The sequence below is a fragment of the Hyaena hyaena genome, unplaced genomic scaffold (genome assembly GCF_003009895.1).
Source record: "Hyaena hyaena isolate Hyena2069 unplaced genomic scaffold, ASM300989v1 scaffold_287, whole genome shotgun sequence".
Taxonomy (NCBI): Eukaryota; Metazoa; Chordata; class Mammalia; order Carnivora; family Hyaenidae; genus Hyaena; species Hyaena hyaena.
Window position 1 is genome coordinate 1,712,032 of NW_024080919.1, and position 13,359 is coordinate 1,725,390.

The following is a 13,359-nucleotide window of genomic DNA, read 5'->3' on the forward strand; positions in this document are numbered from 1 at the left end:
CAATTTCTTCACTAGTTATGGGTCTGTTCAGATTTTCTATCTCTTCCTGTGTGAATTTTGATAGTGTGTGTTTGCTTAGGAATTGTCCATTTCTTCTAAGTTGTCCAGTTTTTCATAGTATTCCCTGATAATTGCTTGTATTTCTGAGTGGTTGGTTGTAATAAGTCCATTTTCATTCATAATTTTTTATATTTGGGTGCTCTCTCTTTTCTTTTTGTGAAGCCTGGCTAGAGGTTTATAAATTTTGTTTATTTTTTCAAAAACCCAATTCTTGGTTTCATTGATCTGTTCAATTGTTTTTTGGATTTTATTGTTTATTTCTGCCCTGGTTTTTATTATTTCTCTTCTTCTGCTGGGTTTGGGGTGCTCTTGTTCCTCATCTTCTAGTTCCTTTTGGTGCGCTCTTAGTTTTTGTATTTGCACTTTTTCTAATTTCTTGAAATAGGCCTGGAGAGCAATGTACTCTCCTCTTATGACTGCCTTTGCCGCATCCCGTAGAGTTTGGGTTGTTGTATTTTCATTCTCATTTGTTTCCATATATTTTAAAATTTCTTTTCTAATTGCCTGATTGGCCCATTCGTTCTTTAGTAGGATGTTCTTTAACCTCCATGTTTTTGGAGGTTTTCCAGACTTTTTCCTGTGGTAGTTTTCAAGTTTCATAACGTTGTGATCTGAAAGTGTGCATGGTATGATCTCCATTATTTTATATTTATTGAGGGTTGATTTATGACCCAGTATGTGATCTATCTTGGAGAATGTGCCATGTGCACTTGAGAAGAATGTGAATTCCATAGCCTCAGGATGTAGAGTTCTGAATATATCTGTCAAATCCATCTGGTCCAATGTGTCATTCACATCCATTGTTTCTTTAGTGATTTTCTGTCTAGTTAATCTATCAATTGATGTATATGGAGTATTAAAATCCCCTGAAATTAGCACATTCTTATCCATAAGATTGTTTTTGTTTGTGATTAATTGTTTTATGTATTTGGGTGCTCCCATAGGCAGTGTGTAGACATTTATAATTGTTAGCTCTTTCTGATAGATAGACCCTGTAATTATTATATAATGCCCTCTTCCTCCCTTGTTACTACCTTTATTTTAAAGTCCAGTTTTTCTGATATAAGTATGGCTACTCCAGCTTTCTTCTGACTTCCTGTAGCATGATAGATATTTCCCCATCCCCTTACTTTCAATCTGAAGGTGTCCTCAGGTCTAAAATGAGTCTCTTGTAGCAGAAAATAGATGGATTTTGTTTTTTTTATCCATTCTGCTACCCTATGTCTTTTGATTGGAGCATTTAGTTCATTTACATTCAGTGTTATTATTGAAAAATATAGGTTTAGAGTCAGTGTGTTCTCTGTAGGATTCCTGCTTGTGGTGGTGTCTCTGGTACCTTGCGTTCCTTGCAACATTTCCCTCAGAGCGTCCCCCTCGGGATTTCTTGTAGCGCTGGCTTAGTGGTGATGAATTCTTTCAATTTTGTTTATTTGGGAAGAGTTTTATCTCTCCTTCTATTCTGAAGGACAGGCTTGCTGGATAGAGGATTCTTGGCTGCATATTTTTTCTGTTCATCACATTGAAGATCTCCTGCCATTCCTTTCTGGCCTGCCAAGTTTCAGTAGATAGGTCTGTCACCACTCTGATGGGTTTCCCTTTGTATGTTAGGGCCCTTTTCTCCCTAGCTGCTTTCAGAATTCACTCTTTGTCCTTATATTTTGCCAGTTTCACTATGATATGTCGTGCAGAAGATTGATTCAAGTTACATCTGAAGTGGGTTCTCTGTGCCTCTTGGATTTCAACGTCTGTTTCCTTCCCCATATTGGGGAAGTTCTCAGCTATAATTTGTTCAAGTACCCCTTCAGCTCCTTTCCCTCTCTATTTCTCTTCTGAATTCCTATGATATGGATATTGTTCTGTTTGATTATATCACTCAGTTCTCAAACTCTCCTTTTGTGTTCCTGGATCAGTTTGTCTCTCTTTTTCTTGGCTTCCTCTTTTTCTATAATTGTGTCTTCTAATTCACCTATTCTCCTCTCTGCCTCTTCAGTCTTTGCATTGGACGCCTCCATTTTATTATGCACCTCATTTATAGCATTTTTTAATTCATCAAAACTATTTTTAAGGTCCATAGTCTTTGTTGCAATAGCTTCTCTGATGTCTTCCATGCCTTTTTCAAACCCAGCGATTAATTTTATGATTATTACTCTAAATTCTTGTTCATTTATGTTGCTTATATCTGTTTTGAGCAGTTCTTTAGCTGTCATTTCTTCCTGGAATTTCTTTAGAGGAGAGTTCTTCTGTTTCGTCATTTTGGCTAGCTTTCTGTCTCTTGTTAGTTTTAAAAGCTGGTTATTTGCTCTCACCTGTGAGTACTGCTATATTAAAGAAGGCTCATTGACTGTCCAGAGCCTATCAGGAATTGTTCTTTGAATGGTCTCTTGGTCTCTCTTGTTGAGACGTTGGTTATTTTATTTCCCTGCTTGTAGTGGTATTTGGGACTCTCCACCATGTGTACTTTGGCTCATTTTTTGATGTAGCCCTGGAAAGGAAAACAGACAGACAAACACGCAGGGAACAATAGCATGCCAACACACAGACAAATCCAACAAACAAGCAAACTGAAAGGGAAAAAGGGAAAGAAAAAAAGAAAAAAAAAGACAGAGGACTGTCTGAAGCATAAAACCAGAATTCCCAGGGGCACCTGAGTGGCTCAGTCGGTTAAGCATCCGACTTCGGCTCAGGTCATGATCTCACAGTTTGTGGGTTCGAGCCCCACGTCAGGCTCTGTGCTGACAGCTAGCTCAGAGCCTGTTTCAGATTCTGTGTCTCCCTCTCTCTCTGACCCTCCCCTTCTCATGCTGTCTTTCTCTCAGAAATAAATAAAACATTAAAAAAAAACAAACCCAAAATTCCCAGCTACAAATAAAGAGCAGGGTGTATGCAGTGCTGGTGGAAAAGCATATACAAGGAGAGAAAGACAGGGATGAGGAGAAAGTGAAATTGGACAATGACCAGGCAGAGAGACTAAGAGGCTTCATTCAGAGAGAGAAAGAGGATAATATGGTAGGAGGCAAGGAGAAAGAAATGAAGATAATATTACTCAGGGAAACTGTATAGTCTGATTACTCCAGAGAGAGAGAGAGAGAGAGATAGAAAGGTAGCGGTGGAGGTGTAGAATATACATCTGGAGAATGGAGCAAATGTGACTGTTTAAGCAAGCCAGTGACCAGAGTGCCCAGTCCAGCAGAGGGGAGGGTTATGAATGAGACAAAGGAAAATATATCTGAATAGAAAGAATTGGTCTAGAATTAATCATGGCAGTGCATCCATGTTGGTCTTGCCCCAGCGTTGGTATAAAAGAAAAAAGAAAAAGCAGCTCTCTAGTGGGGATGGATGTGGTGTGATTTGGTGTAGTCAGGTCTTAGCCTCCACTGCGGTCCTGCGGGCCACTCCCTGAGGTCCCATCTTGGTGGTTGTGGGGAGAAAATGGTGGCACCCCAGTCCCTTCTTGAACAAAGCATTGCAAATCACTCTTTTGGGTCCGATCTCCCTGTGCCATGGGCGTAGCCAAGGTGGGCCCTATTCTATGTTCCAAGCCCTGCCTCGTTTCCAGGTCTTAGTCTGCGTTCTTTATTGATACCACCTGAAATGTAATCCCACAGGCCAGGCCGCTTCCCAGCCGGGGATTGAGCCGGGAGAGCAGCGGAGCAGGTTCTCCTGGCACCACCTGGGACCGCGGCACCCAGCCCAAAGTCAGCACCACAGCTAGAAATAGGATCACTCTCCATCCCGAGCTGAGGTTTTCTCTTCTCCAGGGACAGTTCTGTGAGAAGTTTCAGCTGCTCGTTCTCTTCCCCTTGACTCTCTGCGGCTGCCCGCGAAGGAGGTTCCCTCCCCGCCCTCCATGTCTCTGGGTCCCGGCCTGTTTTTATCTCCCCCAGTTCACACTCACGCACCTATGAGGTTGTCTTCTTAGTGGACTCTGTCTCTTTTCCTCCCAGACTCCTGCAGTTCAGTGTCCTATGGCTCAGGCCTTCTCTGTTTGAGAGATGAGGGTGTGTTAAATGTACAGAACTCCCTACTTCTCCGCCATCTTGCCCCCCCCCCCCAAAAAAAAACGTTCAGTTTTCTTTTCTGCTCATTTCTTAACTGGATTGTTATTTGGGTGTTTGGTTTGATAAGTTCTTTATAGATCTTGTATACTAACCCTTTATCAGATATGTCATTTGCAAATATCCTCTCCCATTCCACAGGCTGCCTTTCAGTTTTGTTGATTGTTTCCTTCACTGTGCAGAAGCTTTTTATCTTGATACAATCCCAGTAGTTCATTTTTGCTTTTGTCGCCCTTGCCTTCAGCAATGTGTTTGTTTAGTGAAGTTGCTCAGGCCAGCTGAGGTCAAAGAGATTACTGCCTATTTTCTCCTCTAGCATTTTGATGGTTTCCTGTCTCATATTTAGGTCTTTCATCCATTTAAAATTTATTTTTGTGTAAAGTGTAAGGAAGTGTTCTAATTTCCTTCTTCTCTGCATGTTGCTGTCCAGTTTTCCCAACACTATTTGTTACTGTCTTTTTTTCTATTGGATATTCTTTACTGCTTTCTTGAAGATTAGTTGAATGTATAGCTGGGGTCCATTTCTGGGTTTTCTATTCTGCTGATCTATGTGTCTGTTTTTGGGCTAGTACCATACTGCCTTGATGACTACAACTTTATAATATAGTTTGAAATCCAGAATCATGATGCCTCCAGTTTTATTTTTCTTTATCAGGATTACTTTGGCTATTTGGGGTCTTTTGTGGTTCCATACAAACTTTAGGATTGTTTTTTCTGGCTTTGTGAAAAGTGTTCTTGGTATTTTGATAGGGATCCCAAAAAATGTGTAGATTGCTTTGAGTAGTATAGACATTTTAACAATGTTTGTTCTTACAATCCATGATCATGGATGCTTTTCTATTTCTTTGTGTCCCCTTCAATTTCTTTCATAAGTGTTCTACTTAATATCTTCTTTAAATTAACTCTCACATTTTACTGAAATAAGAGAATTTAAAGGTAACTTTTTTATCACTACATAAGTAGAAATGTAGTATAATTACCTTAAGTGTCAGATAACCATAAAAACAAATAAAACAAAGTCAGGCCCTGGGCCAGTCCCACCCACCACTACACCCTCAGCAGTCATGATCTGCCACAACAGAAAGGTGCATATGGTCCACAAATAGGACACCCCGGGAACACCTGGTTCTGGTGACCAGATTGCCGTTTTGGTTCCCACAGGGCATCTCCTACATAAGGCCACTCCTTTAAGACTGGAAGTTATAGCTGGACTACCTAATATAGAGAAACAAACACAGATTTGGGCAAAATGAGGAGAATGAAGAAAAACTTCCAAATTAAAGAATAAAACAAACCTCAGGAAAAGAACAGAACAAAACAAAGATAAGCAATCTACCCAATATAGTTCTAAGTAATTGTCATGTTTACTTTATGAGCTCAGGAGAAGATTGGATGAACACAGTGCAAACTTCAATAAAGAGACAGAGTATAAGAAAGTATGAATCAGAGCTATAGGATACAATAACAGAAATCAACAATATACCAGGAGGAATAAACAGCAGAGTAAGTGATATAGAACAATGGATCAATAATCTTGAAGACTTAGTGGAAATCACCCAAACTGAAAAGACAAGAGAGAAAAGAGTTTTTAAAAGTAAAGATAGTTTAAGGGACCTCTAGGAAAACATCAAGCATACTAACATTTGTCTTTTAGGGGTCCCAGAGACAGAAGAGAGAAAGGGGCAGAAGACTTATTTGAAGAAATAATAGCTAAAAACTTCCCTAACTTGGCAAAGAAAACAGATATTCAGGTCCAGGAAAAACAGAAAGTCCCAAACAAGATGAACACCAAGATACATTATAATTAAAATGTCAAAAATTAAAGGCAAAGAGAGACTCTTAAAAGCAGCAAGAGAAGAGCAATTAGTTATATATAAGGGAACTGCTATAAGAGTATCATCTAATTTTTCAACAGAAACTTTACAGACCAGAAAGCAGTGACATGATATATTCAAAGTGCTGAAAGGAAAAAAAAACCCACAACCAGGAATACTTGGCAAAGTTATTATTCAAAATTGAAGGGGAGATAAAGAGTTTCTTAGATAAGCAAAAGCTGAAGGAGTTAATCACTGCTAAACAGGTTTTATTGTAAGAAATATTAAAGAACTTCTTTAAGTGGAAAAGAAAAGGCCAAAACTAGAATTAAGAATATACATGAAATGGGGCACCTGGGTGGCTTAGTCGGTTAAGCGGCCGACTTTCGCTTAGGTCATGATCTCGCGGTTTGTGGGTTCGAGCCCCGCGTCGGGCTCTGTGCTGACTGCCAGCTCAGAGCCTGGAGCCTGCTTCAGTCTGTGACTCCCTCTCTCTCTGACCCTCCCCTGCTCACGCTGTCTCTCTCTCTCTCCTAGAAATAAATAAAACATTAAAAAAAAAAAAAAAAAAGAATATACATGAAAGAAAAAAAAATCTCACTGGTAAGGCAAACATACAGTAAAGGTAGTGCATCAACTACTTATGTATAAAGCTAGTATGAAAGTTAAAAAACAAAAGTAGTAAAAGCAACTTAACTACAATAATGATATACAAAATAAAAAGATGTCAAATATGACATCAAAAACATAAAACATGATAGAAAGAGCATAAAAAAGTAGTGCGTTTATAATGTGTTCCAACTAAAGCGACCACCAACTTAGAGAACTATATACATAAGTTGTTGTATATAAACTTCATGATAATCACAGGCCAAAAATCTATAATCGGTACCCAAAAAATAGAGAGAAATCCAAACATAACACCAGATTGATGTTAGGAAAATCACCAAATCACGAGGGAAAAGACAAGACCGAAAGAAAGGATCAGAAGAGGGCTACAGCTCTTTTGCTCAGGCCCGTGGTGTAGGCAGGATGGGCAAGTGTCATGGTCTTCATACTTCCAGGAAGGTCCATAGCCACTGACGAAATCAGAAGTAGCGTGATAGTCCATTTGGGCACAGCCCTGAAGGCCAACCCATTTGGAGGCACTTTCCATGCAAAGAGAACTGTGCTGGAAAAAGTAGGAGTTGAAGCTAAACATCCACATTCTGCCATCAGGAAGTGTGTCATGTCCAGCTGATCGGGAATGGCAAAAAAGTAAATAAATTTTAAAAAATCACAGCCTTTGTACCTAGTGATGGTTGCTTGGATTTTATTGAGGAAAATGATGAGGTTCTCTTTACTGGATTTGGTCACAAAGGTCATGCTGTTGGTGACATTCCTGGAGTTTGCTTTCAGGTTGTAAAACTAGTCAATGTCTCTCTTTTGCACTTATCCAAAGGCAAGAAGGAAAGACCAAGATTATAAGTTTTGATGGTGAAAACATGACAATAATAAATTTTCATATGCCGAAAGAGAAGAAAAGAACTACAAAAAACAATCAGAAAACAATTAACAAAATGGCAATAAGTACATACCTATCAATAATTATTTTAAATGTAAGTGAATAGATATTCTAATCAAAAGAAAAAGTGGATGAATGGATTAAAGCAAGAAAACAAGACCTATCTATATGCTGCCTACAAGAGACTCAAATCTCACTTCAGATCTAAAGATACACACAGACTGAAAGTGAAGGGATGGAAGAAGATATTCTATGCAAATAGAAACAAAAAGAAAGCTGAGGTAGCAATATGTATATCAGGCAAAATAGACTTTAAAACAAAAGCTGTAAGAGACAAAGGGGGCAACACAACAAGAAGATAAAACAATTATAAGTATTTATACACCCCAAAGAAGAGCACCTAAATATATAACATGAATATTAACAGACACAGAGGGAGAAATTGACAATTATGCAATAACAGTATGGGACTTAAACACCCCACTTACATCAGTGGATGGATCATCCAGACAGAAATTAAGAAACATTGGCCATAAATGATCATCATACCAGATGGAGTTCATAGATATATACAGAATATTCCATTGGAAACAGCAGGATACACATTCGTCTTAGTTGCACATGAAATATTCTTCAAAATAGATTACATTTTAGGCCACAAAACAAGTTGCATTAGATTCAAGATTGAAATCATATCAAACAAAAGAAAACATAATATCTTTTCTGAGCACAATGTTATGAAACTAGAAGTCAATTATAAAAAGAAAACTGGAAAAACAAACATGTGGAGATTAAACAACATGCTACTAAAGAATCAATGGGTCAGTGAAGAAATCAACCAGGAAATAGAAAAATATCCTGTAATAAATGAAAATAAAAACACAATATTCCAAAATCTGTGGAATAAAGCAGTTCTAAGAGGAAAGTTTATAGTAATACGGGCCAACCTCAAGAATAAGAAAAGTCTCAAACGGTATAAACTTAAACCTAAAAAGAAGTAGAAAAAGAATAAAGCCCAAAGTTCGTAGAAAGAAGGCAGTAATAAAGATCAGAGTGGAAATAAATGAAATAGAGACTAGAAGAACAATAGATAAGATCAATGAAATTAAAAACTGGTTCTTTGAAAAAAATATATTTGAGGAATCTTTAGTCAAATTCATCAACAAAAAAAGAGAAATGACTCAAATAAATAAAATCAGAAATGAAAGCAGAGCAGTTACAACTGATACCACAGAAATATAAGATTATAGAAACTGCTAAAGCAATTATATGCCAACAAATTGGACAACCTAGAAGAAATAGATAAATTCCTAGGACAAAATCTTTTAATCAGGAAGAAATAGAAAATCTGAACATATCAATTACTCATAATGAAATTGAATCAGTAATTAGAAACTCCCAACAGGGGTACCTGGATCACTCATTCAGTTGGGTCTGACTCTTGATTTCAGCCCAGGTCATGATCTCATGGTTCAGGAGATCGAGCCCTATATTGGGCTTCATGTGTTGACAGCGCAGCACCTGCTTGGGATTCTCTCTCTCCTTCTCACTCTGCCCCTCTCTTGTGTGCGCTGTATTTCTCTTTCTCTCAAAACAAATAAACTTTAAAATAAAATAAAAAAAAAAAACCTCCCAACAAACAAAAGTCCAGGATTAGACAACGTCACTGGTGAAATCTACCTAATATTTAAAGAGTTAATATCTATCTTTTTCAAACTAGTCCATAAAATTGAAGGGAAACTCATTATATAAGACCAGCATTATCCTGATACCTAAACCAGACAAAGATACTGTAAGAAAATTATAGGCCAATATCCATGATGCATATAGATGAAAAAATTCTCAATGAAAGATTAGCAAACCAAATTTAACAACACATTACAAAGATCATATAATCAAATGGGATTTATTCCAATGGTGAAAGGATGTTGAACATTTGCAAATCAATCAACATGATACACCAGATTAACAAAACAAAGAATAAAAATCGTATCATCTCCATAGAAGCAGAAATGCATCTGACAAAACTTAGCATCCATTTATGATAAAAATTCTCAACAAAGTGGACACGGGGGGAAAATACCTGAACACAATAAAGGCCGTATATGAAAACCCGCAGCTAACATCATACTCAGTAGAGAAAAACTAAAAGTTTTTCCTCAAAGATCAGGAACAAGACAAGAATGCTCACTCTTCTACTTTTATTCAACATAATACTGGCGGTCCTAGCCACAGTAGTTAGGCAAGGAAAAGAATTACAAAGCATCCAAATTGGAAAAGAAGTGAAAATAACATGAAACTATATATAGAAAACCCTAAAGACTCCATTAAAAAAAAAAACTATTAGAACTAATAAAGTTGCAGGATACAAAATCAATATACAAAAATCTGTTGCATCTCTAATACACTAGTAATGAACTATGAAAAAGAGAAATTAAGATGGCACTCCTATTTACAATTGTATCAAAAAGAAGAAAATATCTAGGAAAAAGTTTAACCAAGGAGGTGAAAGACTGTAGGGGTGCCTGGGTGGCTCAGTCAGTTAAGCGTCTGACTTGGATTCAGGTCATGATCTCATGGTTCGTGGGTTTGATCGAACCCTGCATCGGGCTCTGTGCTGACAGCTAGTTCAGAGCCTGGAGCCTGTCTTTGGATTCTGTATCTCCCTCTCTCTCTGACGCTCCCCTGCTCGCACTGTCTCTCTGACTCTCAAAAATAAATAAAAAACATTAAAAAAAATGTTTTTAAAAAGACTTAAGACACTGATAAAAGAAATTAAAGTTGATACAAATAAATAGAAAGATATTCCATGTTCATGCACTGGAAGATTTAACATCCTTGTAATTATATTATAATTATATTATATATAATAATTGTTTATCTTGATATTGTTAATATGTAAAAAATATATAACAATATTCATATATGTGAATATTACTCAGCCATAAAAAGAATGAAATCTTTCCACTCATGATAACATGGATTGACCTAGGTGGCGTTACACTAAGTGAAATAAGTCAGACGAAGACACATACCATGTGATTTCACTTACGTGTGCAATACAAAAAACAAAACAAATGAATGAACAAAACAAAACAGAAACTCATAGGTACAGAGAACAAGCTGATGGTTACTGGAGAGGAGGGGTGTGGGGGATGAATGATTAAGACGTACAGTTTTCCAGAAAGGGATATATTGTACAGTGTAAGGAATATAGTGAATAATATTTTAACACCTTTGTATGTGACGGACAGTAACTAGACTTACTGTGGTAACCATTTCATAATTACCAAATGACTATATTGTATACCTGAAACTAATTCAATATTGTATGTCAATTATTCGGCAGTTTAAAAAAAAGAATGCTATTAATGCATTGATTTGGTGCTAACACCTAGCAAAAACAATGACTGACTTAATTGAAACACAATTAATACCTTTATTGTGGTTATAAACTTAATCCCTCTGAATTAGAAATCTCTTTATCATAACCAATGTACAACAGGCTTGGTAAGGAAAAGAAATGAACTGCATGTCCAATTCCAAATTGCAGTTAATGTATATTTCTACATACCTTGCATACTAAAATTTTAACTTCCAAAAGTGACCCTTTGATGTACTTCAGAAAAGAGCATAGCTGTCACACTGACTGTCAGTATACAAGAATCCACACTAGCCCTCTGTGTGATTTTCATTAATGGTTCTCAGGAACTATGCTATTGCCTAGGAAGCATTTCAGAAATTTATGGGTGTTTTTGGTTGTTGCAGTCACTAGGGGTTGGAGGCACTACTAGCTTTGCTGGACAGGGGCCAGAGAAGTTAGACAGCCTGCAATGCTGGGCATGGTCCCTGTGACCAAGAATTGAATGATAATTCTAAGTGACTTTTTATGTCTTACAGAATATTCAAGTCAGTGAAAAACCTAGTGAGCCAGACCTAAATATTATTCATAATTTATAATTACCTAAGCCAGGCCTAAATCTATCTAACATTATAAATGGAAAATTTTTGCATAGCTTTAATATGCAACGATTTTTCCAGAAATGCAGCAGCTTTGTACAAAATGGCAAGACCTTTTTTTTCTTTTTAAACTTTACCAAACATTGTTCACAATTTTGGAAAAATCTACTTAACTGATAGTCAGGTGCCATGGAGTCACTGTGAAACTCACCTGTTATCCGTCTACACTTGCAGCTGCTTCTTCTCAGCAAATCTCCCATTATACTCTCCTTTGTAGTTAAGCTCAAGCACTTAACTACTAAAATGTATATTCTTTTAAACAAATTATTTTCTTTTGTTTCTCCTTTTATCCAGGGTAGGGCACTGGATTGACTTTTGTTAAATTATGCACATAAGTAAGCAATCTATGACTATCATTTCAGAATTTGACAAGAGGAGGTAAAACTTTGTCATTTAAAAGGAACACTGGGCCTGATAGGGTCGAGCATCACTCAGTTCCAAGAAGTTATCTGAGTTATTCATGGGCACAACTGAGGATTGCACTGTAATTCACACATTTTTCATAAAGTTACTTATCACTGTGTTTCCTTCTTTAACCTTGTTACAAGCAAGATTATCTGCAAAACTACAGGCTCAATAGTCTATATTTTTCAATTACTCATAAAAATGTAATCACTAAAATGTTTAAAATGTGTTTATGCAACACCAAAAAAATAATCTCACACATCAACTGTGGCACATATTACATATCACGCTTTAGGAAATACAGGGTTTCCAATTCTAAAGATAGAGAAGAATGCCCACAGATATTAGTGAGCAAAAAAGATAAGTTGCAAAAGACATAGTTACCAGTTTTAATAAATATACATCTTGGGGAATATTCAAAAGATCTACACCAAAATATCAACAGTAGTTACCTCACAATGGATGATTATGTGTGATTCAATTCTTTTGCTTGTCTACCTTTTCTAAATGTTTTAGAATGGACATGTATTCTTAAATTAAGAAAAATAGGCTATTGAAATATATATACTTGGAGATAAAATTGGAGATAACTATGGGGTATGTATATTCATATATAAATCTTTGCTGTATTTTCTTCTTTAACAAGCATTGTTACTTTTGCTATTAAAAGTTTAATAAAATGGAAAGTAAAACACAAAAATGTTGAAAGGAATATACTTATAATGATTGAGTTGAACCAGGAATATTATAGTAATAAATTTTTATATCATAACAAGCTAAACGGCATAGTACAAAACCAGTATAAGCATACATATTTCTTTTTATTTACTTGGTATCCAAAAATTTACATTACCATATTCCTCCTACCACACAAAGTGGGAAGACCTGGAGAGCAAGCAGAGATTCATTAGAAGCATAAAATAAACCAAGATTTTTCCTCCATTCATTAGTATTTTTAGTAGTATCTATGGATTAAATAATTCATTTCCAAAACTTAGTTTAAAAGTCACCTATCTTAGGACAAAGTATCCCCATGGCAGGATAGATAAAGATTGAACTCCCTTTCCCTAAAGCGATCTCCTTCAAGTTATCTCAGGGAAAAAAATTAGATCTGCACTTGTGTTTTTTTTTGTCTAAGCATATAATTAATACTCTACATTCTGCAGATGTATGGACTACATCACTTCTTTTGTGTAAGCTTCTGTAGTGAAACACATACTGCATCCGCGGAAGAGGTGGGCAAAGCCTGACAGATGAAGCCCACAAAGGTTTCAAGTCTCTCAGGCAGTGGGTGGAGGGAGTCCCTCTGGAAGCAGGCATTCTTCAGACTAAATAAGTTACAGAGGGTTTGAAGTCAGAGTTCAAAGTTTTTTGCTCATTTGTGGAGGGGAATTTTGTGGAGGGAAAAATACTCATTTTGTAGACATTTGAATTTCACTTCAAGCCAGAAATTTCAAATTGTGGGCTACAGACTACCTAAATCAAAACCACCTACTGTATT

General features: G+C 36.7%; 1 pseudogene; it reads left to right on the forward strand.

Moving 5' to 3' along the window:
- Positions 1 to 6,961: 6,961 nt before the first annotated feature.
- On the forward strand, positions 6,962 to 7,396 carry LOC120241701 (annotated as a pseudogene).
- The last annotated feature ends 5,963 nt before the right edge of the window (positions 7,397 to 13,359 follow it).